Source organism: Pseudophryne corroboree, chromosome 11 (genome assembly GCF_028390025.1).
Source record: "Pseudophryne corroboree isolate aPseCor3 chromosome 11, aPseCor3.hap2, whole genome shotgun sequence".
Lineage (NCBI taxonomy): Eukaryota > Metazoa > Chordata > Amphibia > Anura > Myobatrachidae > Pseudophryne > Pseudophryne corroboree.
In genome coordinates this window covers 308,818,111-308,841,112 of record NC_086454.1, presented here as the reverse complement: position 1 = coordinate 308,841,112, position 23,002 = coordinate 308,818,111, and positions in this window count along the sequence as shown.

Genomic DNA, 23,002 nt, shown 5'->3' with positions numbered 1-23,002 from the left:
ATTAATCCTTCTGGATCTCTCTGCAGTATTTGATACTGTGGACCGTGGCTTCTGATTGAGCGACTGATACATTTTCATGGACTGGATGGCACAGTCCTAAGCTGGTTCAAATAATTTCTCACAGAGAGTATCGTCTGGAGTATACTCATCACCATCAGGGCCATTGCCATGTGGTGTCCCACAAGGTTCTATACTATCCCCCATGTTTTTTGCAGTATACATGCTCCCGCTGGGTGAAATAATCTGGAGCCATGGCCTGGTCTACCACTGCTATGCAGATGATACACAACTGTACTTGTCCTTTGCTGCAGGCACTGATAACCCAATAGCAACCCTAAATGGCTGTCTAGCTGAACTCCAGGAATGGATGAGTGCCAGTTGGCTGCGACTAAACCCAGATAAAACAGAGGTCCTTATGATAGGACCACAACATCAAAGGACAAGACTACAGCATAGCCAACCAACTGGATTTACACTCGGGGATTCAGATTAACAAACCACTGATCGTGTGCGGAATCTTGGCGTTGTCCTGGATGGTGGCTTAACACTTAAACATCAGATATCAGCCACAATCAAATCCTCATTCTTTCACCTGAGGAAAATAGCCAGAATCAAGCACTTCATTCCCTCAGATGATCTGCCAAAAGTCATCCATGCATTTGTATCATCTCGATTAGACTACTGTAATGCCCTCTACCTTGGTCTCCCAGCAAAAGAATTGCACTGCTTACAGCTGGTGCAAAACACAGCTGCCAGGCTGTTAACTGACCAGCCCCGTTCTAGCCACATAACACCCATCCTCTACTCCCTTCACTGGCTGCCTGTAAGAAGGCGAATCATCTTCAAGATTGGCTTACTGAGTTTCAAAGCACTACATGACCAGGGCCCAAGGTACCTGAAGCAGCTTCTGACCCCATACTGCCCCACTCGATCACTGCGATCTGTAGATGAAAGACTTTTAGCAGTACCTAGAATCTCCCATAATTCATCTGGGGGTTGAGCTTTTAGTCATGCGGCTCCAACTCTATGGAACTCACTTCCCCGCACAGTGCGAGAGGCCTCAACGATAGAATCCTTCAAAAGTAGACTCAAGACTTTCCTGCTTACTCAAGCATTTCCATAATGTCCCTTTAGTATCTTCATGCTTCTGTATTTTATGAAAAGCTTTTCTCTACTTCATTATTTTCTGTACTATATTATGATATGTACCTGTTAAGCGCCTTGAGTCCTATTGGAGAAAGAGCGCTATATAAATAAAATTATTATTATTATTTTTATTGTTATTATTATTATTATTATTTATTCTTACAGTTCTAATAACCATCCACTGATCCCAGGTATACATGGTAATGGCAGATTCATCACCCAGCTGGCCGTACGGTAAATGGGGAGAATTTTATCTCAACTGTAATCATCTTCTTTATCTTATTTTTGGGCAAAATTATATATAGTCTGAAATAAATCCGGCACTCTGTTAGTCAATGGTTAATTGCCTCTTTGAAAAAGTCACGGGTCACGTGACGAAACGCGTCAGGACTCCTCCAGGTCACAGCCAATCACCTGGCCCTCACCCACGGCAGCTACGGGCGGCTTCCACTTAGCTTCACATCTAGCCGCAGGCGCTGTGCGGCTCCGACGACTGTCTCCAGTATCTTCCACCCCGTTGTCTACCGGCGGACGGTGCATGTCCAGGTAGTCTGGAAGGAAGTTTCCTCATACAGCTGGGTTTTTCTGACGGCGCTTTGATTCAGCAACCACACACCTGCCACTATCCATCATCTGCACAGCATTTACAAGGTGACACCAGCAGACTAATCGAATAAACCTTGCGGCCGGTTGTCTCATCCAGATACCATACGTACCCTCCAGTTTTTCCATCTATTGGGCAAATTCTTGGACTTACCCGGGGACGCTCGGGTTCACCAGCCCCTATGGAGAGGTAATCTTATATACATATATACAAATACTTCATGCTGGCAATTCTCATTATGTGCAGTTCCAGTGATATGCTCAGGAATTACATCTAGCAGCTGTGGCAACAGCGTCTCTAAAAGGACTGCAACACTCTGTTACATATTATCCATTTCAGTGAAATCTCAATGATACTAAGTATAACAATCAAAGCTTAGACAATTCATGTGTTTTTTAAACTTCTGTATTTGACAAATGAAGTGAAGTCATAAGGAATAGTACTTATGAATTATCTATTATATAATAGTATTTTTATTCTTATTAGAGTATTGTCATTTATAAATACATATACTTTTTATTAATATATTTGATTCCTTGGTTGTTATTGAACCTGTGCAAATCTGGTGTGTGGTTTTTTCATGAGCGCCTCTATTAATTTTTGCATCTGGTTAATTGCCTGTGTGCCTTTGCTGAATGGTATATACATGCAATTGTTCAGAACAAGTTTTCTTCAGAACAGGCACGGCACTCCAGGACTTAGCAATGAAAAAAATACTTTATGTCAACGCATGAAAACAATGTGTATACATCACCAAGCACGAGCAATCTTTACAATGCTGCATTTCAGGCCCCGCAGGGTCCCTTCGTCAGGTACATGCTAGTGCTGAAAATGAATGAAACAACAGACATATACTGGGTGATGATAATTAACTTACCTAAGTAGCCTCCCCATGTCGGCGTGTGCCACCTCCAGAGTGCGTGGAACCTCCGGTAAGCTGAGGGCGCCGTCCTGATGACATCATCAAGATGCTCAGTTGTCATGGCAACCCGGCTACGCCGTTCACTGTAGCGCTACTGTGGTCATCATAGCCTTACAGGGAGAAGCCACTGAATCTAAATACAAAAACAAACTAAACACAACTAAACAACTACAACACATATATATCTACAGTATTTATGACTTTTATATATATCGAGTAGCCCCAATCTAACAAGCGCTGTCGATAATATAGCAGTCAGGGTGACTACATTACTCCATAATAACCAATAAATATGTGTTTGAAAAAACAATACAAGACTAAAAAGGAAGAAAAATATGTGTTACAGAAATATGAGCAGACTGTATATAACTCAAATAATATACAGGTTGAGTATCCCATATCCAAATATTCCGAAATACGGAATATTCCGAAATACGGACTTTTTTGAGTGAGAGTGAGATAGTGAAACCTTTGTTTTTTGATGGCTCAATGTACACAAATTTTGTTTAATACACAAAGTTATTAAAAATATTGTATTAAATGACCTTCAGGCTGTGTGTATAAGGTGTATATGAAACATAAATGAATTGTGTGAATGTAGACACACTTTGTTTAATGCACAAAGTTATAAAAAATATTGGCCAAAATGACCTTCAGGCTGTGTGTATAAGGTGTATATGTAACATAAATGCATTCTGTGCTTAGATTTAGGTCCCATGACCATGATATCTCATTATGGTATGCAATTATTCCAAAATACGGAAAAATCCCATATCCAAAATACCTCTGGTCCCAAGCATTTTGGATAAGGGATACTCAACCTGTATGAGTAAATAAATAAAAGGATAAAAGAATGAAAAAAGAGAGAGAAACAGCAGGGATGAAAAAAGGAATATCAACAAAAGCAATACAAATGTAAATATACCTATACAGCCTATGTATAACAGTTAATTAGAACGGAGGGCATTCCAATTAATTTTTTCATTCAAGCCATGTGGTTGTAAACTATTGAGCTTCATGATCCATTTTGCTTCTAATCTGTGTAATGTAAGAATTCTATCACCCCCCCGATGTGGAGGGGGTACATGATCAATAAGTTGGTATTTAAGATCAGAGATGGTATGAGCTTGAGCACAAAAGTGTCGTGACACAGGCTGATCAATTGCTTTGCCACTCAAAGCTTGATTAATATTAGAGCGGTGTAATGCCATTCGTTCCCTCAAAGTGCGACTTGAAAGGCCCACATATAAAAGTTGACAAGGACAAATAATGCAGTAAATGATAAAACGAGTGGTACACGTCATCACATGCCTAAAAAGAAATTTCTTTTTGGTTACTGGGTGAATAAATTCTGATCCTGAAATCAAAGCAGTACATGTAGTACACGATGGACAGCGGTAACAACCAGGTTTTTTACTTGTCCCAAAAATGCCAACATTGGAGGAATAATCAGTTATGTCCGTCTTGACTAGATAGTCTCGCAAGTTACGGCCACGTTTATAACTAGTCATCACTTGTGTATTCTTAAAACAAGCGAGTGATTTGTCTGATTTAACAATTGGCCATAAGGCCTTAGTTGCCCGTGGTATAATGGGACTGGCTGTAGAATATCGTGTAGACCATATAAATCTATCTTGTGCTGCCTTGGGGCGATGTTGAAATATTGCTTCTCTATTCATATCCATAATCTCCGATTTCGTGGATTCCAATTCATTGATATCATAACCCCTCTTGGCAAACTTCTTTACCACAACCTGTAAGGCATCGTCCAATAGGGAGTGTTCACTGGTGATTCTTGCCACTCGAAGCATTTGTGAGCTGGGTAGACCTTTTTTAAGGGGGATTGGGTGATGGCTACTTGCATCTAATAATGAATTTCTATCTGTATGCTTATAAAATACAGTAGTTGATAACTTGCCCTCATTCAAATGTACGGTTACATCTAAAAAATCAACGTGGCTGGAGCTGCAAAGAAATGTAAACTTGATCGGACCTGGAGTAGCATTGATCTCATTCATTATCGTTTCAAATGATGTACCGCTACCAGTCCATAAGACAAACAGATCGTCTATATATCTAATAAACCATAGTATGTTTGACCTATATATTGGATTATCAAAGAATAATTGTTGTTCCTGTTGAAACATAAATACATTGGCGTAGGCCGGTGCCACGCTACTTCCCATGGCACAGCCTGCCAGCTGGAGATAGAAATTACCATTAAATAAAAAGTAATTTCTAGTAAGAATCAACCTAAGTAGTGTTAGGAACAATGGTTTTTCAAAATCAAAGTCATCTTCTAGACTATTAATGAATGACTCCATGGCCCTAATACCAGCTTCATGAGGGATTGAGGTATATAAGGAGGAAACATCCATAGTACACAATAATGTGTCGGGGGGCAGATTCTGAAATTTCAAGATTTTTTCCAAAAAAGTGGAGGTATCTTTAAGATACGTTTTACGTTTAATAATGTGTGGTTGCAGGAGAAGATCTAGCAGTTCAGCAACTGGTTGATAGAGGGATCCCCTCGCAGAGACGATCGGACGTCCTGGCGGATTCTCCAAATTTTTATGAATCTTGGGCAGTGTGTAAAGACATGGAATGATAGGATGTTTAGGAATCAATGCCACTTTAAGCTTAGCCTCTAGCTGTTTGTTCATCACTGCCGTTTCCAAGATTTGAGATAGTTCTTTCTGGTATTGTTCTGTAGGATCCCGATCCAGTTTCACATATGTGGTGGTACATGACAACTGTCTCATCACTTCATTGATATATTGAGATCTATCCTGTATTACCACACTACCCCCTTTGTCTGCCGGACGTATAATAATCGATGTATCCTCACTTAATTTCTTTAGGGCATCTCGTTGTTCAAATGTCAAATTTTGATATATTTTGCCTGGCGTGGCTGTAAATCGGTTCACAGAATCATTCATAAGACGACTGTAAGTTTTGAGAGATGGATTCAAAGATGGGGGATCAAAAGTAGACGTGGTATATTTCTGTATGATCTTATGTTTAGGAACGTTGTCTTCATCCTTGTTCTGATATTGAAAAAATTCTTTTAATCTCAATTTGCGATTCATTTGATGTAAGTCGGTTTGCCATTCAAATGTATTATGGAAATTGGTGGGTACAAAAGAAAGTCCTTTATTGAGTACAGACATCTCAATATTGGTCCAAGATCGAGATGATAAATTAAAAATCAAGTCGTCTTCTTTGCTTTGGTTGCTTTTGTGGATCTTTTTGTTTTGTCTGCCCCTCCTTGTTGGCTTGGGCCAGCTTCTGCTCTGGCCCTGGTGGTAGCTCCTAAAGGGGGGCGTTGGGCTGAGATAGAATCATCGGAATCGACCAAAACAAAATCACTGTCACTGTTGGATGTATATTGCTTTTTATCTAGTGATGAGCGGATTCGGTTTTACTCGGTTTTACTCGGTTCTCAAAACCGAATCTTATTGGCTCACTGATGTCACGTGTTTTGGATAGCCAATAAGATTCGGTTTTGAGAACCGAGTAAAACCGAGTAAAACCGAATCCGCTCATCACTACTTTTATCTTGACGTATCCCACGTGGTTTACGGAAAGATCTCCCCGATGTTCTATTATAGGATTTCATGGAATCCGTGCCAGTTAGCCAACGGTACACCTGGTGGTCTTCATAATCATTTTGGACCGTTTGTAGTTTGGATTTTTTAGTCTTGCAAGTTACGGCCACGTTTATAACTAGTCATCACTTGTGTATTCTTAAAACAAGCGAGTGATTTGTCTGATTTAACAATTGGCCATAAGGCCTTAGTTGCCCGTGGTATAATGGGACTGGCTGTAGAATATCGTGTAGACCATATAAATCTATCTTGTGCTGCCTTGGGGCGATGTTGAAATATTGCTTCTCTATTCATATCCATAATCTCCGATTTCGTGGATTCCAATTCATCCCCGTGGGTTTCGTGTGCGGAATGCTCCGACCATAGGGAGAACTAACCCCGATTTTTGCCGTCGGTGGATTTCAATACTTAACAAGTGCAGCTTTGACCTGATGCTCCTTGTTATTGAGGAGTCAGGCCGTGAGCTATCAGTGACCAGAGCCAAAATCAATACAATTAAGACCACCAAGACGGAAACATTATCCGATCCGGGATATGCCGCGACATGGGCCAAATTGACGCAACAAGTGGAGACTTACAGGCGTGACCTGTTGAAATTTAAAAAATCCAAACTACAAACGGTCCAAAATGATTATGAAGACCACCAGGTGTACCGTTGGCTAACTGGCACGGATTCCATGAAATCCTATAATAGAACATCGGGGAGATCTTTCCGTAAACCACGTGGGATACGTCAAGATAAAAGGCAATATACATCCAACAGCGACAGTGATTTTGTTTTGGTCGATTCCGATGATTCTATCTCAGCCCAACGCCCCCCTTTAGGAGCTACCACCAGGGCCAGAGCAGAAGCTGGCCCAAGCCAACAAGGAGGGGCAGACAAAACAAAAGGATCCACAAAAGCAACCAAAGCAAAGAAGACGACTTGATTTTTAATTTATCATCTCGACCTTAGACCAATATTGAGATGTCTGTACTCAATAAAGGACTTTCTTTTGTACCCACCAATTTCCATAATACATTTGAATGGCAAACCGACTTACATCAAATGAATCGCAAATTGAGATTAAAAGAATTTTTTCAATATCAGAACAAGGATGAAGACAAAGTACCTAAACATAAGATCATACAGAAATATACCACATCTACATTTGATCCCCCATCTTTGAATCAACATTGGTGCAACATTGTTTCATTATGTAGCCACTGCATCTGTGTCTATTCTGCATTTGTTTTTAATCACCTGTCATGTTGTTGCATTGTATGTAACCATATGATTATTGTTTGTTTGATATTTTATGTATTTGTGTTTTGTTTGGCTCAGGGTGATGCTTCTGGTAGGAGGAGCGGCAGGATGACGTCATCTGTGGGCGTCTGAACGCCGGGTCCACGCCTTTTGTATCTTTTGTAACCTGAGGACGAAGTTAATAAACTTCGAAACGTTGTTGCTGCAGACCTGCTGTTGATTGTATTATTTACCAGAGTGCCGCCTACTGAACCTTTTATATATATATATATATATATATATACAGTATATATATATATATATACACAAGTCCACCAATGAACGGCACTCGGAGACAGCAATAGATAGAAAATTGTATTCCAGAAAGGCAACGTTTCGGGGATCAAGTCCCCGTCGTCAGGACAAACAAACAGCAGTACAACAACATATCACCCCAACTTACCCTCCTAAATACCCGAATGGTACTGGTGCCGCCGCCCGCCTCGTGTGCGCCCGCATCTCCGGGCCCGTTTCCGCGTACGTCACCCGGCGTCTGCTTCCGGCGCCGGCCGTCACCATAGGAACCACAGCATGCGTTCCATCCAGTAATGAACTGCGTTCCGAAAGCAGGAAGGGACGCAGACATGATACACGGGGGAGGAAGGGCTGTAAACAAAGAAGGCAGCGATATCAGTAAACCATAATAACACAAAAAATACACAAAACAAAGCCACAAATACATGTGCAAAAGTGACAATGGAGCCCGCAAGCAGAACAGCAGTCTAAGTATAGTACATGCTACACCATATAACAAAAAGACCTGAATTAGACAAGCATATTCCAATTAATTTTTTTCATTCAAGCCTCCCGGGGCACAGGTACCCAGTCTCATAATCCATCTGGTTTCTTTAACTAGAAGGGACTTTGCTCGATCACCACCCCTCAAACTGAGGGGCACATGATCAATCATAAAGTACCGGAGGGACTCAAGAGAATGTCCAGCACTTTTGAAAGGTTTGGCTACCGGTTGGTCTATGAGTTTACCCTCTAGGGTAAGCTTGATGGCTGATCTATGAGCTGCCATCCTTTCAGAAAATTTTCGAGTAGTTTGACCTACATACATTAACCCACAAGGGCAAATAATAACATGAACAACAAAGGAAGTGGAAAAGGTTAACACAAACCTAATGTCATACGTTTTGTTGCAGTGGGGGTGTTTAAAGGATTTACAATTCAACATCAACCTACACATAGCACACCCGCTGCATCGGTAACACCCAGAGGGTTTGTAGTAGACATTGGGGGGTCTCGTACTCCCCATACCCGTAATGTCCGTTCTAACAATTCTATCCTTAATGTTACGTCCACGACGGAACGACATAAGGGGAGTAGTATGGTGGAACACTTTAAGCTCAGGGTCAGATGACACAATCGGCCACAGAGCCTTCGTGGCTCTACTAATCCCAACACTGGAGGAGGTAAAGTCACTAGGGAAGGGAATCCTATTCTTAAGCTGTCTGCTAGTTGGTTCCAGAAGAGATTGGCGAGACATACCTAGTACTTCCTCCTTCTGTGCCTTAAGTAGATTAAGGTCATAACCACGGGATGCAAAATTCCGTACCAGCGTATCAAGCTCTTCGGGAATTTTGGAAGGATCTGACGCGATACGAGCTATCCTCATCATTTGAGAGCGTGGAAGACCCCTCTTAAAGGGGCCCAGGGTGGTGACTTGATGCTAGTAACAGGGTGATACGGTCAGTAGGTTTATGGAAAACCTCTGTAGACAAAAGTCCATTCTCTAGATGAATCTTGACATCAAGAAAATGGATGTCTGACAGACTACATGTATAGGTAAATTTAATAGAAGAGTCAGACCCATTGGTCCTACCTATAAAATCCACAAGGGCATCCTGACCCCCACCCCACAACAAAAAAATATCATCTATATAACGACAATATAATAAAATATTGTCGCTAATCTCCGAATTAGAAAATAAAATTTGATGTTCCTGCTCAAACATAAAAATATTGGCGTACGAAGGGGCCACAGGGGACCCCATCGCACACCCTCTCAGCTGTAGAAAAAAAGATCCATCAAACAGAAAACAATTACGATTAAGGGTTAACTCAAGAAGGGACAAAAATAACTCATGATCAAATAATTTTTCAGAAAGTTCAGCCTTCAAGAAATTCCTCATAGCCGATAAGCCTTCACCATGGGGGATAGCCGTATAAAGGCTACAGACATCAAGACAACACAGTAGCGTTCCTGGAGGAATATCCTGAACGGATTGTAGCTTTGTCAGAAATGTAGTAGTATCCTTCAGGAATGAGTCCCTGCGAAGCAGCAGAGGCTGCAAGATGGAGTCCAGTAACTGGGCAACTGATCTATAAAGAGAGGACGAGAGAGTATACTGGCGCCGGCTGAATTTCAAAAAATGAACGGATGAACAGGAGGAAGCTGGTGGTGACCAAGACCAGCGAAACGCGTTGAGCCCCTTCTCCTCCTGACCATGGGCATTGCACCTGCCATTCTCAATCATCTGGCAATTATTGGACTTACAAACTCCCATAGGATCCTCACTAGTGCTGCCTATTTGGAATCTCTGGACATTACCCTGCTGCCATTGGACCTCGACCTGCAATTGAGAACCAAGGGGACTTCTTCCTGAGACCATGGTAATATCCATATCCAAAATTTACTGAGGACACTTTGGAGGACTGAGTCCTAGCCAGAAAACAAGTGTATATTGCCTAAGCGGAGATAGAAGTGGTCACATGTTAATTTGAGAGACTCTCAATCCCTTATCTATTATATTACCCTTTTGACAATTAGATTTGTTGTAATCATTTTTAGCCTAATTTTAATAAATGTATGAATAATTTTTATTGATAAATTTGCATCCGTTCATTTTTTGAAATTCAGCCGGCGCCAGTATACTCTCTCGTCCTGTATTTACTTTTTTAGGGACTAACCATCCCTATACAGGCTGCCGTTGACAGCGCACTCACCCATTGTTCTATTGTTTTTGATCTATAAAGAGAATCTGGGGCCGAGATGATCGGACGTCCCGGAGGTTTGCATGGATTCTTGTGTAATTTAGGGAGTGTGTAAAGTAACGGAACTCTCGGATGACTGACACTGAGTGCTTTAAGGATTTTGTCTGGTAATTTGCCAGCCAGATTGGCTGAATTGAGAATCCCCACAAGCTCTTTCTGAAAAGAGATAGTTGGATCCGATGGCAATTTCCGATACACTTCCACATCAGCAAGCTGGGCATAGATCTCTTCTCTATAAAATTGTAGATCTAAAATAACAATTGCCCCACCCTTATCCGCGGGTCTAATTACGATATCGTCGTAAGACGCCAAAGCTTCAAGAGCTTTGGATTCAGCCCTAGAGAGGTTAAATTTTATTTTAGCTGGGGCTGCTGAGAATTTGGTGATGGAGTCATCCAGCAGCCGGTGGAAGGATTTGAGAGAAGCATTCGAGGAAACTGGATCAAAAGATGATCTCGATGCACGTTTGAGAAAACTTGAAAAGATGGAAGTGTCACTGGTATCAGGGGTATGCTGGAAAAACTCTTTGAGCCTCAATTTCCATGAGAAAGAATGTAAGTCTTTGGACCAATTAAAGGCATCATGGAGGTTAGTCGGGTCGAAGCTCAGGCCCTTGCTTAACACTGATATTTCGGCCTGCTCGAGTTTCCGCTGGGATAGATTAAAGATTAGCGATGTTGTCGCTGTGTTACTGCCCGTACCCCTTTTGTTTTGGCCACCCCGGCGGGTGGCAGAGAGGTTATAGCTTTTGTAGTGGCCCTGGTGTCCTCCCCTAAAGGGGCTTCCTCATTACCAGGTGCGTCCTCACCTTCAGATGCAGCAAATTCACTATCCGAGCTCGAGCGTGGCCCATATCTATCCCTAATAGAGGTGTTTTTATGCCAAGGTCTCCTTGTTCTAGGAGCTCTTTGATGGACTTTGCCTGGCTCACTCCCTGAAAGCCACCTGTATACCTGATAGTCCTCATAATCTGCGTCCACAGCCAATTTTTTATTACGCTTAAATTTTAATAGATCCTTTTTGTATTGTTGGCATTGAGACTCCAGTTTCCTGATCCAATCCTGTGATGAATCTTCTTCCAACAGTTTAAGAGATTCAGTCTCAAACACCGCAATCTTAGACCGGGTAGCCATCAGTTCTTTATTGGCTTCGTCAATTACCAAAATCATCAGGTCAAAAGCGCATTTATTTAAAATGGCAATCCATTTACGTACAAATATATATTTCCCTTCCTGAATGCTGCAAACACATATCCAAGTTGGTGTGCTGTGTCAACATTTTACTTAAGTGTTAATCACTGGAGTGTCACTGTATACCACTGGTTCTGTATGAAATATCAGTTTACCAAGCTGTGTCAGGAAGAGGTCTCATTAATTTTTTTGGTTTTTAACCTTTGATCCTGGTCGCCGCCAGCTACTATGGATCTTTTGTTTCCTTAAACGGAGGCAAAGCATCTCCATTACTCCTCAAGGCTTCTAATATGCCAACTTTATACCAAGTTAATGTGCTCTATATTCAATTCTCGGATTTTATCTGCAATACATTGAATTCCAGCCATTCACTTTTAAACGACAAGTGGTTTTTGGTGGAACCTAGTTTTAGACACGTTTTACCCCTGAAGAAGTCCGACTGGACGAAACGCGCAGGATTTATTATCAATTATTGTACACTATCCCTTTGCTTTATTCATTCCACCAAGAGCTCACACTGTTAAGGTGAGGAGGATGGTCATTGTAACATCTCAAGCATTTTGGTGTGTGTCCAAATAATTGAAAAGTTATTTTACTATGTTTTATGTCAAATTGTATGATTATGGATTAAAAATCATTTTTATATAAAGAATTTCATCTACTAAACTGTGAATTTTTGTCGGGTGATTTTTTTGGGTGAGAGGGTTTCTCTATAGGCCCCAATCAGGAGTTCTATAAGGTGAAAAAAAATTCAAGAGAAGTCCCTCCTCTGAATCTGGAAGTGATTATCTTTCAACCAGTTGTATTATTATAGCGCACTCTGTTTTTACTGTATTGTTTCTGTTTCTAAGATCCTACCTACAGGGGATCTTTCAGCAGTGCTGCTCTATCTCAGCGCAGGAAGGGTATATTTGTCTTGTCTTATATATATATATATATATATATATATATACTTGCAAAACAGTCGGCACTCTCAGACTCTTAAAAACACCTTGCTCCGTGCCAGTTCAAAAGATCATTGTAGAAGTCCAGGAAAGAACGGCACTGGAGACAGTCACATGCAGTGAAAAAATGTATTAACAGGCCTACCGGCTAGATGAATAAAGTTTTATAGATGTTAAAATAAGAATTTACTTACCGATAATTCTATTTCTCGTAGTCCGTAGTGGATGCTGGGGACTCCGTAAGGACCATGGGGAATAGCGGCTCCGCAGGAGACTGGGCACATCTAAAGAAAGCTTTAGGACTAACTGGTGTGCACTGGCTCCTCCCCCTATGACCCTCCTCCAAGCCTCAGTAAGGATACTGTGCCCGGACGAGCGTACACAATAAGGAAGGATTTTGAATCCCGGGTAAGACTCATACCAGCCACACCAATCACACTGTACAACTTGTGATCTGAACCCAGTTAACAGCATGATAACAGAGGAGCCTCTAGAAAAGATGGCTCACTACAGCAATAACCCGATTTTTTTTTTTTTTTTTTTTGGTAACAATAACTATGTACCAGTATTGCAGACAATCCGCACTTGGGATGGGCGCCCAGCATCCACTACGGACTACGAGAAATAGAATTATCGGTAAGTAAATTCTTATTTTCTCTAACGTCCTAAGTGGATGCTGGGGACTCCGTAAGGACCATGGGGATTATACCAAAGCTCCCAAACGGGCGGGAGAGTGCGGATGACTCTGCAGCACCAAATGAGAGAACTCCAGGTCCTCCTCAGCCAGGGTATCAATTTTGTAGAATTTTACAAACGTATTTGCTCCTGACCAAGTAGCTGCTCGGCAAAGTTGTAAAGCCGAGACCCCTCGGGCAGCCGCCCAAGATGAGCCCCCTTCCTTGTGGAGTGGGCATTTACAGATTTTGGCTGTGGCAGGCCTGCCACAGAATGTGCAAGCTGAATTGTACTACAAATCCAACGAGCAATAGTCTGCTTAGAAGCAGGAGCACCCAGCTTGTTGGGTGCATACAGGATAAACAGCGAGTCAGTTTTCCTGACTCCAGCCGTCCTGGAAACATATATTTTCAGGGCCCTGACAACGTCTAGCAACTTGGAGTCCTCCAAGTCCCTAGTAGCCGCAGGCACCACAATAGGTTGGTTCAGGTGAAACGCTGAAAACACCTTAGGGAGAAACTGAGGACGAGTCCTCAATACCGCCCTGTCCGAATGGAAAATCAGATAAGGGCTTTTACAGGATAAAGCCGCCAATTCTGACACGCGCCTGGCCCAGGCCAGGGCCAACAGCATGACCACTTTCCATGTGAGATATTTTAACTCCACAGATTTAAGTGGTTCAACCAATGTGACTTTTGGAACCCAAAAACTACATTGAGATCCCAAAGTGCCACTGGAGGCACAAAAGGAGGCTGTATATGCAGTACCCCTTTTACAAACGTCTGAACTTCAGGGACTGAAGCTAGTTCTTTTTGGAAGAAAATTGACAGGGCCGAAATTTGAACCTTAATGGACCCCAATTTCAGGCCCATAGACACTCCTGTTTGCAGGAAATGTAGGAATCGACCCAGTTGAATTTCCTCCGTCGGGCCTTACTGGCCTCGCACCATGCAACATATTTTCGCCAAATGCGGTGATAATGTTTTGCGGTTACATCCTTCCTGGCTTTGATCAGGATAGGGATGACTTCATCCGGAATGCCTTTTTTCCTTCAGGATCCGGCGTTCAACCGCCATGCCGTCAAACGCAGCCGCGGTAAGTCTTGGAACAGACAGGGTCCTTGCTGGAGCAGGTCCCTTCTTAGAGGTAGAGGCCACGGATCCGTGAGCATCTCTTGAAGTTCCGGTTACCAAGTCCTTCTTGGCCAATCCGGAGCCACTAATATAGTGCTTACTCCTCTCCATCAATCTCAGTACCTTGGGTATGAGAGACAGAGGAGGGAACACATACACTGACTGGTACACCCACGGTGTTACCAGAACGTCTACAGCTATTGCCTGAGGGTCCCTTGACCTGGCGCAATACCTGTCGAGTTTTTCCCAACTGTGTATAATCATGTGGAAGACTTCTGGGTGAAGTCCCCACTCTCCCGGGAGGAGGTCGTGCTGAGGAAGTCTGCTTCCCAGTTGTCCACTCCCGGAATGAATACTGCTGACAGTGCTATCACATGATTTTCCGCCCAGCGAAGAATCCTTGCAGCTTCTGCCATTGCCCTCCTGCTTCTTGTGCCACCCTGTCTGTTTACGTGGGTGACTGCCGTGATGTTGTCCGACTGGATCAACACCGGCTGACCTTGAAGCAGAGGTCTTGCTAAGCTTAGAGCATTGTAAATGGCCCTTAGCTTCAGGATATTTATGTGAAGTGATGTCTCCAGACTTGACCATAAGCCCTGGATATACCTTCCCTGTGTGACTGCTCCCCAGCCTTGCAGGCTGGCATCCGTGGTCACCAGGACCCAGTCCTGAATGCCGAATCTGCGGCCCTCTAGAAGATGAGCACTCTGCAACCACCACAGGAGGGACACCCTTGTCCTTTGTGACAGGGTTATCCGCTGATGCATCTGAAGATGCGACCCGGACCATTTGTCCAGCAGGTCCCACTGGAAAGTTCTTGCGTGGAATCTGCCGAATGGGATTGCTTCGTAGGAAGCCACCATTTTACCCAGAACCCTTGTGCATTGATGCACTGAGACTTGGCTCGGTTTTAGGAGGTTCCTGACTAGCTCGGATAACTCCCTGGCTTTCTTCTCCGGGAGAAAAGCCTTTTTCTGGACTGTGTCCAGGATCATCCCTAGGAACAGAAGACAAGTCGTCGGAACCAGCTGCGATTTTGGAATATTGAGAATCCAATCGTGCTGCCGCAACACTACCTGAAATAGTGCTACACCGACCTCCAACTGTTCCCTGGATCTTACCCTTATCAGGGAATCGTCCAAGTAAAGGATAACTAAAATTCCCTTCCCTCGAAGGAATATCATCATTTCGGCCATTACCTTGGTAAAGACCCGGGGTGCCGTGGACCATCCATACGGCAGCGTCTGAACTGATAGTGACAGTTCTGTACCATAAACCTGAGGGACCCTTGATGAGAAGGGTAAATTTTAACATGAAGGTAAGCATCCTTGATGTCCCGAGACATCATGTAGTCCCCTTCTTCCAGGTTCGCAATCACTGCTCTGAGTGACTCAATCTTGAATTTGAACCTCTGTATGTAAGTGTTCAAATATTTTAGATTTAGAATCGGTCTCACCGAGCCGTCCGGCTTCGGTACCACCACGGTGTGGAATAATACCCCGTTCCCTGTTGCAGGAGGGGTACCTTGTTATCACCTGCTGGGAATACAGCTTGTGAATGGCTTCCAAAACAGTCTCCCTGTCAGAAGGAGACATCGGTAAAGCCGACTTTAGGAAACGGCGAGGGGGAGACGTCTCGAATTCTAATTTGTACCCCTGAGATATCACCTGAAGGATCCAGGGGTCTACTTGCGAGTGAGCCCACTGCGCGCTGAAATTCATTGAGACGGGCCCCCCACCGTGCCTGATTCTGCTTGTAAAGCCCCAGCGTCACACTGAGGGCTTGGCAGAGGCGGGAGAGGGTTTCTGTTCCTGGGAACTGGCTGATATCTGCAGCCTTTTTCCTCTCCCTCTGTCACGGGGCAGAAATGAGGAATCTTTTGCCCGCTTGTCCACGAAAAGACTGCGCCTGATAATACGGCGTCTTCTCATGTTGAGAGGCGACCTGGGGTACAAACGTGGATTTCCCAGCTGTTGCCGTGGCCACCAGGTCTGAAAGACCGACCCCAAATAACTCCTCCCTTTAATAAGGCAATACTTCCAAATGCCGTTTGGAATACGCATCACCTGACCACTGACGTGTCCATAACCCTCTACTGGTAGAAATGGACAACGCACTTAGACTTGATGCCAGTCGGCAAATATTCCGCTGTGCATCACGCATATATAGAAATGCATCTTTTAAATGCTCTATAGGCAAAAATATACTGTCCCTATCTAGGGTATCAATATTTTCAGTCAGGGAATCCGACCACGCCAACCCAGCACTGCACATCCAGGCTGAGGCGATTGCTGGTCGCAGTATAACACCAGTATGTGTGTAAATACATTTTAGGATACCCTTCTGCTTTCTATCAGCAGGATCCTTAAGGGCGGCCATCTCAGGAGAGGGTAGAGCCCTTACAAGCGTGTGAGCGCTTTATCCACCCTAGGGGGTGTTTCCCAACGCACCCTAACCTCAGGCGGGAAAGGATATAATGCCAATAACATTTTAGAAATTATCAGTTGTTATCGGGGGAAAACCACGCATCATCACACACCTCATTTAATTTCTCAGATTCAGGAAAACTACAGGTAGTTTTTCCTCACCGAACATAATACCCCTTTTTGGTGGTACTCGTATTATCAGAAATGTGTAAAAACATTTTTCATTGCCTCAATCATGTAACGTGTGGCCCTACTGGAAGTCACATTTGTCTCTTCACCGTTGACACTGGAGTCAGTATCCGTGTCGGCGTCTATATCTGCCATCTGAGGTAACGGGCGCTTTAGAGCCCCTGACGGCCTATGAGACGTCTGGACAGGCACAAGCTGAGTAGCCGGCTGTCTCATGTCAACCACTGTCTTTTATACAGAGCTGACACTGTCATGTAATTCCTTCCAACAGTTCATCCACTCAGGTGTCGACCCCCTAGGGGGTGACATCACTATTACAGGCAATCTGCTCCGTCTCCACATCATTTTTCTCCTCATACATGTCGACACAAATGTACCGACATACAGCACACACACAGGGAATGCTCTGATAGAGGACAGGACCCCACTAGCCCTTTGGGGGAGACAGAGGGAGAGTTTGCCAGCACACACCAGAGCGCTATATATATACAGGGATAACCTTATATAAGTGTTTTTCCCCTTATAGCTGCTGTATATTTAATACTGCACGTAATTAGTGCCCCCCCTCTCTTTTATAACCCTTTCTGTAGTGTAGTGACTGCAGGGGAGAGACAGGGAGCTTCCCTCCAACGGAGCTGTGAGGGAAAATGGCGCCAGTGTGCTGAGGAGATAGGCTCCGCCCCCTTATCGGCGGCCTTATCTCCCGTTTTTCTATGTATTTTGGCAGGGGTTAAATGCATCCATATAGCCCAGGAGCTATATGTGATGCATTTTTTTGCCATCCAAGGTGTTTATTATTGCGTCTCAGGGCGCTCCCCCCCAGCGCCCTGCACCCTCAGTGACCGGAGTGTGAAGTGTGCTGAGAGCAATGGCGCACAGCTGCAGTGCTGTACGCTACCTTGTTGAAGACAGGACGTCTTCTGCCGCCGATTTTCCGGACCTCTTCTGCCTTCTGGCTCTGTAAGGGGGCCGGCGGCGCGGCTCTGGGACCCATCCAGGCTGGGCCTGTGATCGTCCCTCTGGAGCTAATGTCCAGTAGCCTAAGAAGCCCAATCCACTCTGCACGCAGGTGAGTTCGCTTCTTCTCCCCTTAGTCCCTCGATGCAGTGAGCCTGTTGCCAGCAGGTCTCACTGAAAATAAAAAACCTAAACTAAAACTTTCACTAAGAAGCTCAGGAGAGCCCCTAGTGTGCACCCTTCTCATTCGGGCACAGAGATCTAACTGAGGCTTGGAGGAGGGTCATAGGGGGAGGAGCCAGTGCACACCAGTTAGTCCTAAAGCTTTCTTTAGATGTGCCCAGTCTCCTGCGGAGCCGCTATTCCCCATGGTCCTTACGGAGTCCCCAGCATCCACTTAGGACGTTAGAGAAAAGCTTTTATAAACATTTTCTTGTAAAACATGTAAATGAATACATAGGTATATACATTAATGTTATGGCATATGTACTAGACCAGTAATAATTAAGGATGTAGAAGTGGACAATCCAATATGCAAATGATTATGACGAGTATAAAAAGTGAGGTCCGACTTTGGGTAGCCACACCCCCTGACGAAGTCCTCGTGACGAAACGCGTTGGCGTGGTAATTGGACACTAGGTGTAACTACATCGCTTTTGATCCGATCCTGTGAGGTCCCGGAAGGGAACATTTTGATGAGCTGTGACCGGCGGCTGTTCCACCTGGTGCTATCCGGAGGTGCCGTGTGTGTGATGACATCGCGCTGCTGATCTCTTTCTGAGATGTATGTATATGTGTACTTCTTCTAATTAAATGCTCACAACTTTTACTGACATCCGCGCTCCTCATTTGTTCTTTTACATATATATATATATATATATATATATATATATATATTTGTATTTTTTTAAATGGTCTTTAAAAAAAACTCAACTTTGTTTTATTTCTGGATTTAAAAATAAAATAAAATATAGAACGGAATCAGTTATACAGAAAAAATGACAAATTGAAAGTGGATTCATTATTGGGACCTATAACAACGTAGAACTCTAGATCAATGTATATAAGCTGACCAACTGCTCCAAAGTCTATTCCCATCTGGTCAGTCCTACTGTAGCTTAAGGATGGCCAACGGTGGGAGGTGTTGACCGGGCCGTGGGCCAATAAAAACTGGGGGCGGGGCTTAGCTGGAGCTAAGGGCAGGGCTAAGCTCCGTGCCAGTAAAATAAAAACCCAAAACATATTTGGTTATATTCAGCCATCGATAGCAGGGAACTAGAGATGAGCGCCTGAAATTTTTCGGGTTTTGTGTTTTGGTTTTGGGTTCGGTTCCGCGGCCGTGTTTTGGGTTCGAACGCGTTTTGGCAAAACCTCACCGAATTATTTTTGTCGGATTCGGGTGTGTTTTGGATTCGGGTGTTTTTTTCCAAAAACACTAAAAAACAGCTTAAATCATAGAATTTGGGGGTCATTTTGATCCCAAAGTATTATTAACCTCAAAAACCATAATTTACACTCATTTTCAGTCTATTCTGAATACCTCACACCTCACAATATTATTTTTAGTCCTAAAATTTGCACCGAGGTCGCTGTGTGAGTAAGATAAGCGACCCTAGTGGCCGACACAAACACCGGGCCCATCTAGGAGTGGCACTGCAGTGTCACGCAGGATGTCCCTTCCAAAAAACCCTCCCCAAACAGCACATGACGCAAAGAAAAAAAGAGGCGCAATGAGGTAGCTGTGTGAGTAAGATTAGCGACCCTAGTGGCCGACACAAACACCGGGCCCATCTAGGAGTGGCACTGCAGTGTCACGCAGGATGGCCCTTCCAAAAAACCCTCCCCAAACAGCACATGACGCAAAGAAAAAAAGAGGCGCAATGAGGTAGCTGACTGTGTGAGTAAGATTAGCGACCCTAGTGGCCGACACAAACACCGGGCCCATCTAGGAGTGGCACTGCAGTGTCACGCAGGATGGCCCTTCCAAAAAACCCTCCCCAAACAGCACATGACGCAAAGAAAAAAAGAGGCGCAATGAGGTAGCTGACTGTGTGAGTAAGATTAGCGACCCTAGTGGCCGACACAAACACCGGGCCCATCTAGGAGTGGCACTGCAGTGTCACGCAGGATGTCCCTTCCAAAAAACCCTCCCCAAACAGCACATGACGCAAAGAAAAAAAGAGGCGCAATGAGGTAGCTGTGTGAGTAAGATTAGCGACCCTAGTGGCCGACACAAACACCGGGCCCATCTAGGAGTGGCACTGCAGTGTCACGCAGGATGTCCCTTCCAAAAAACCCTCCCCAAACAGCACATGACGCAAAGAAAAAAAGAGGCGCAATGAGGTAGCTGACTGTGTGAGTAAGATTAGCGACCCTAGTGGCCGACACAAACACCGGGCCCATTTAGGAGTGGCACTGCAGTGTCACGCAGGATGTCCCTTCCAAAAAACCCTCCCCAATCAGCACATGATGCAAAGAAAAAGAAAAGAAAAAAGAGGTGCAAGATGGAATTATCCTTGGGCCCTCCCACCCACCCTTATGTTGTATAAACAAAACAGGACATGCACACTTTAACCAACCCATCATTTCAGTGACAGGGTCTGCCACACGACTGTGACTGATATGACGGGTTGGTTTGGACCCCCCCCAAAAAAGAAGCAATTAATCTCTCCTTGCACAAACTGGCTCTACAGAGGCAAGATGTCCACCTCATCTTCACCCTCCGATATATCACCGTGTACATCCCCCTCCTCACAGATTATCAATTCGTCCCCACTGGAATCCACCATCTCAGCTCCCTGTGTACTTTGTGGAGGCAATTGCTGCTGGTCAATGTCTCCGCGGAGGAATTGATTATAATTCATTTTAATGAACATCATCTTCTCCACATTTTCTGGATGTAACCTCGTACGCCGATTGCTGACAAGGTGAGCGGCGGCACTAAACACTCTTTCGGAGTACACACTTGTGGGAGGGCAACTTAGGTAGAATAAAGCCAGTTTGTGCAAGGGCCTCCAAATTGCCTCTTTTTCCTGCCAGTATAAGTACGGACTGTGTGACGTGCCTACTTGGATGCGGTCACTCATATAATCCTCCACCATTCTATCAATGTTGAGAGAATCATATGCAGTGACAGTAGACGACATGTCCGTAATCGTTGTCAGGTCCTTCAGTCCGGACCAGATGTCAGCATCAGCAGTCGCTCCAGACTGCCCTGCATCACCGCCAGCGGGTGGGCTCGGAATTCTGAGCCTTTTCCTCGCACCCCCAGTTGCGGGAGAATGTGAAGGAGGAGATGTTGACAGGTCGCGTTCCGCTTGACTTGACAATTTTGTCACCAGCAGGTCTTTCAACCCCAGCAGACCTGTGTCTGCCGGAAAGAGAGATCCAAGGTAGGCTTTAAATCTAGGATCGAGCACGGTGGCCAAAATGTAGTGCTCTGATTTCAACAGATTGACCACCCGTGAATCCTTGTTAAGCGAATTAAGGGCTGCATCCACAAGTCCCACATGCCTAGCGGAATCGCTCCCTTTTAGCTCCTTCTTCAATGCCTCCAGCTTCTTCTGCAAAAGCCTGATGAGGGGAATGACCTGACTCAGGCTGGCAGTGTCTGAACTGACTTCACGTGTGGCAAGTTCAAAGGGCATCAGAACCTTGCACAACGTTGAAATCATTCTCCACTGCACTTGAGACAGGTGCATTCCATCTCCTATATCGTGCTCAATTGTATAGGCTTGAATGGCCTTTTGCTGCTCCTCCAACCTCTGAAGCATATAGAGGGTTGAATTCCACCTCGTTACCACTTCTTGCTTCAGATGATGGCAGGGCAGGTTCAGTAGTTTTTGGTGGTGCTCCAGTCTTCTGTACGTGGTGCCTGTACGCCGAAAGTGTCCCGCAATTTTTCTGGCCACCGACAGCATCTCTTGCACGCCCCTGTCGTTTTTAAAAAAATTCTGCACCACCAAATTCAAGGTATGTGCAAAACATGGGACGTGCTGGAATTTGCCCATATTTAATGCACACACAATATTGCTGGCGTTGTCCGATGCCACAAATCCACAGGAGAGTCCAATTGGGGTAAGCCATTCCGCGATGATCTTCCTCAGTTGCCGTAAGAGGTTTTCAGCTGTGTGCGTATTCTGGAAAGCGGTGATACAAAGCGTAGCCTGCCTAGGAAAGAGTTGGCGTTTGCGAGATGCTGCTACTGGTGCCGCCGCTGCTGTTCTTGCGGCGGGAGTCCATACATCTACCCAGTGGGCTGTCACAGTCATATAGTCCTGACCCTGCCCTGCTCCACTTGTCCACATGTCCGTGGTTAAGTGGACATTGGGTACAACTGCATTTTTTAGGACACTGGTGAGTCTTTTTCTGACGTCCGTGTACATTCTCGGTATCGCCTGCCTAGAGAAGTGGAACCTAGATGGTATTTGGTAACGGGGGCACACTGCCTCAATAAATTGTCTAGTTCCCTGTGAACTAACGGCGGATACCGGACGCACGTCTAACACCAACATAGTTGTCAAGGACTCAGTTATCCGCTTTGCAGTAGGATGACTGCTGTGATATTTCATCTTCCTCGCAAAGGACTGTTGAACAGTCAATTGCTTACTGGAAGTAGTACAAGTGGGCTTACGACTTCCCCTCTGGGATGACCATCGACTCCCAGCGGCAACAACAGCAGCGCCAGCAGCAGTAGGCGTTACACGCAAGGATGCATCGGAGGAATCCCAGGCAGGAGAGGACTCGTCAGACTTGCCAGTGACATGGCCTGCAGGACTATTGGCATTCCTGGGGAAGGAGGAAATTGACACTGAGGGAGTTGGTGGGGTGGTTTGCGTGAGCTTGGTTACAAGAGGAAGGGATTTACTGGTCAGTGGACTGCTTCCGCTGTCACCCAAAGTTTTTGAACTTGTCACTGACTT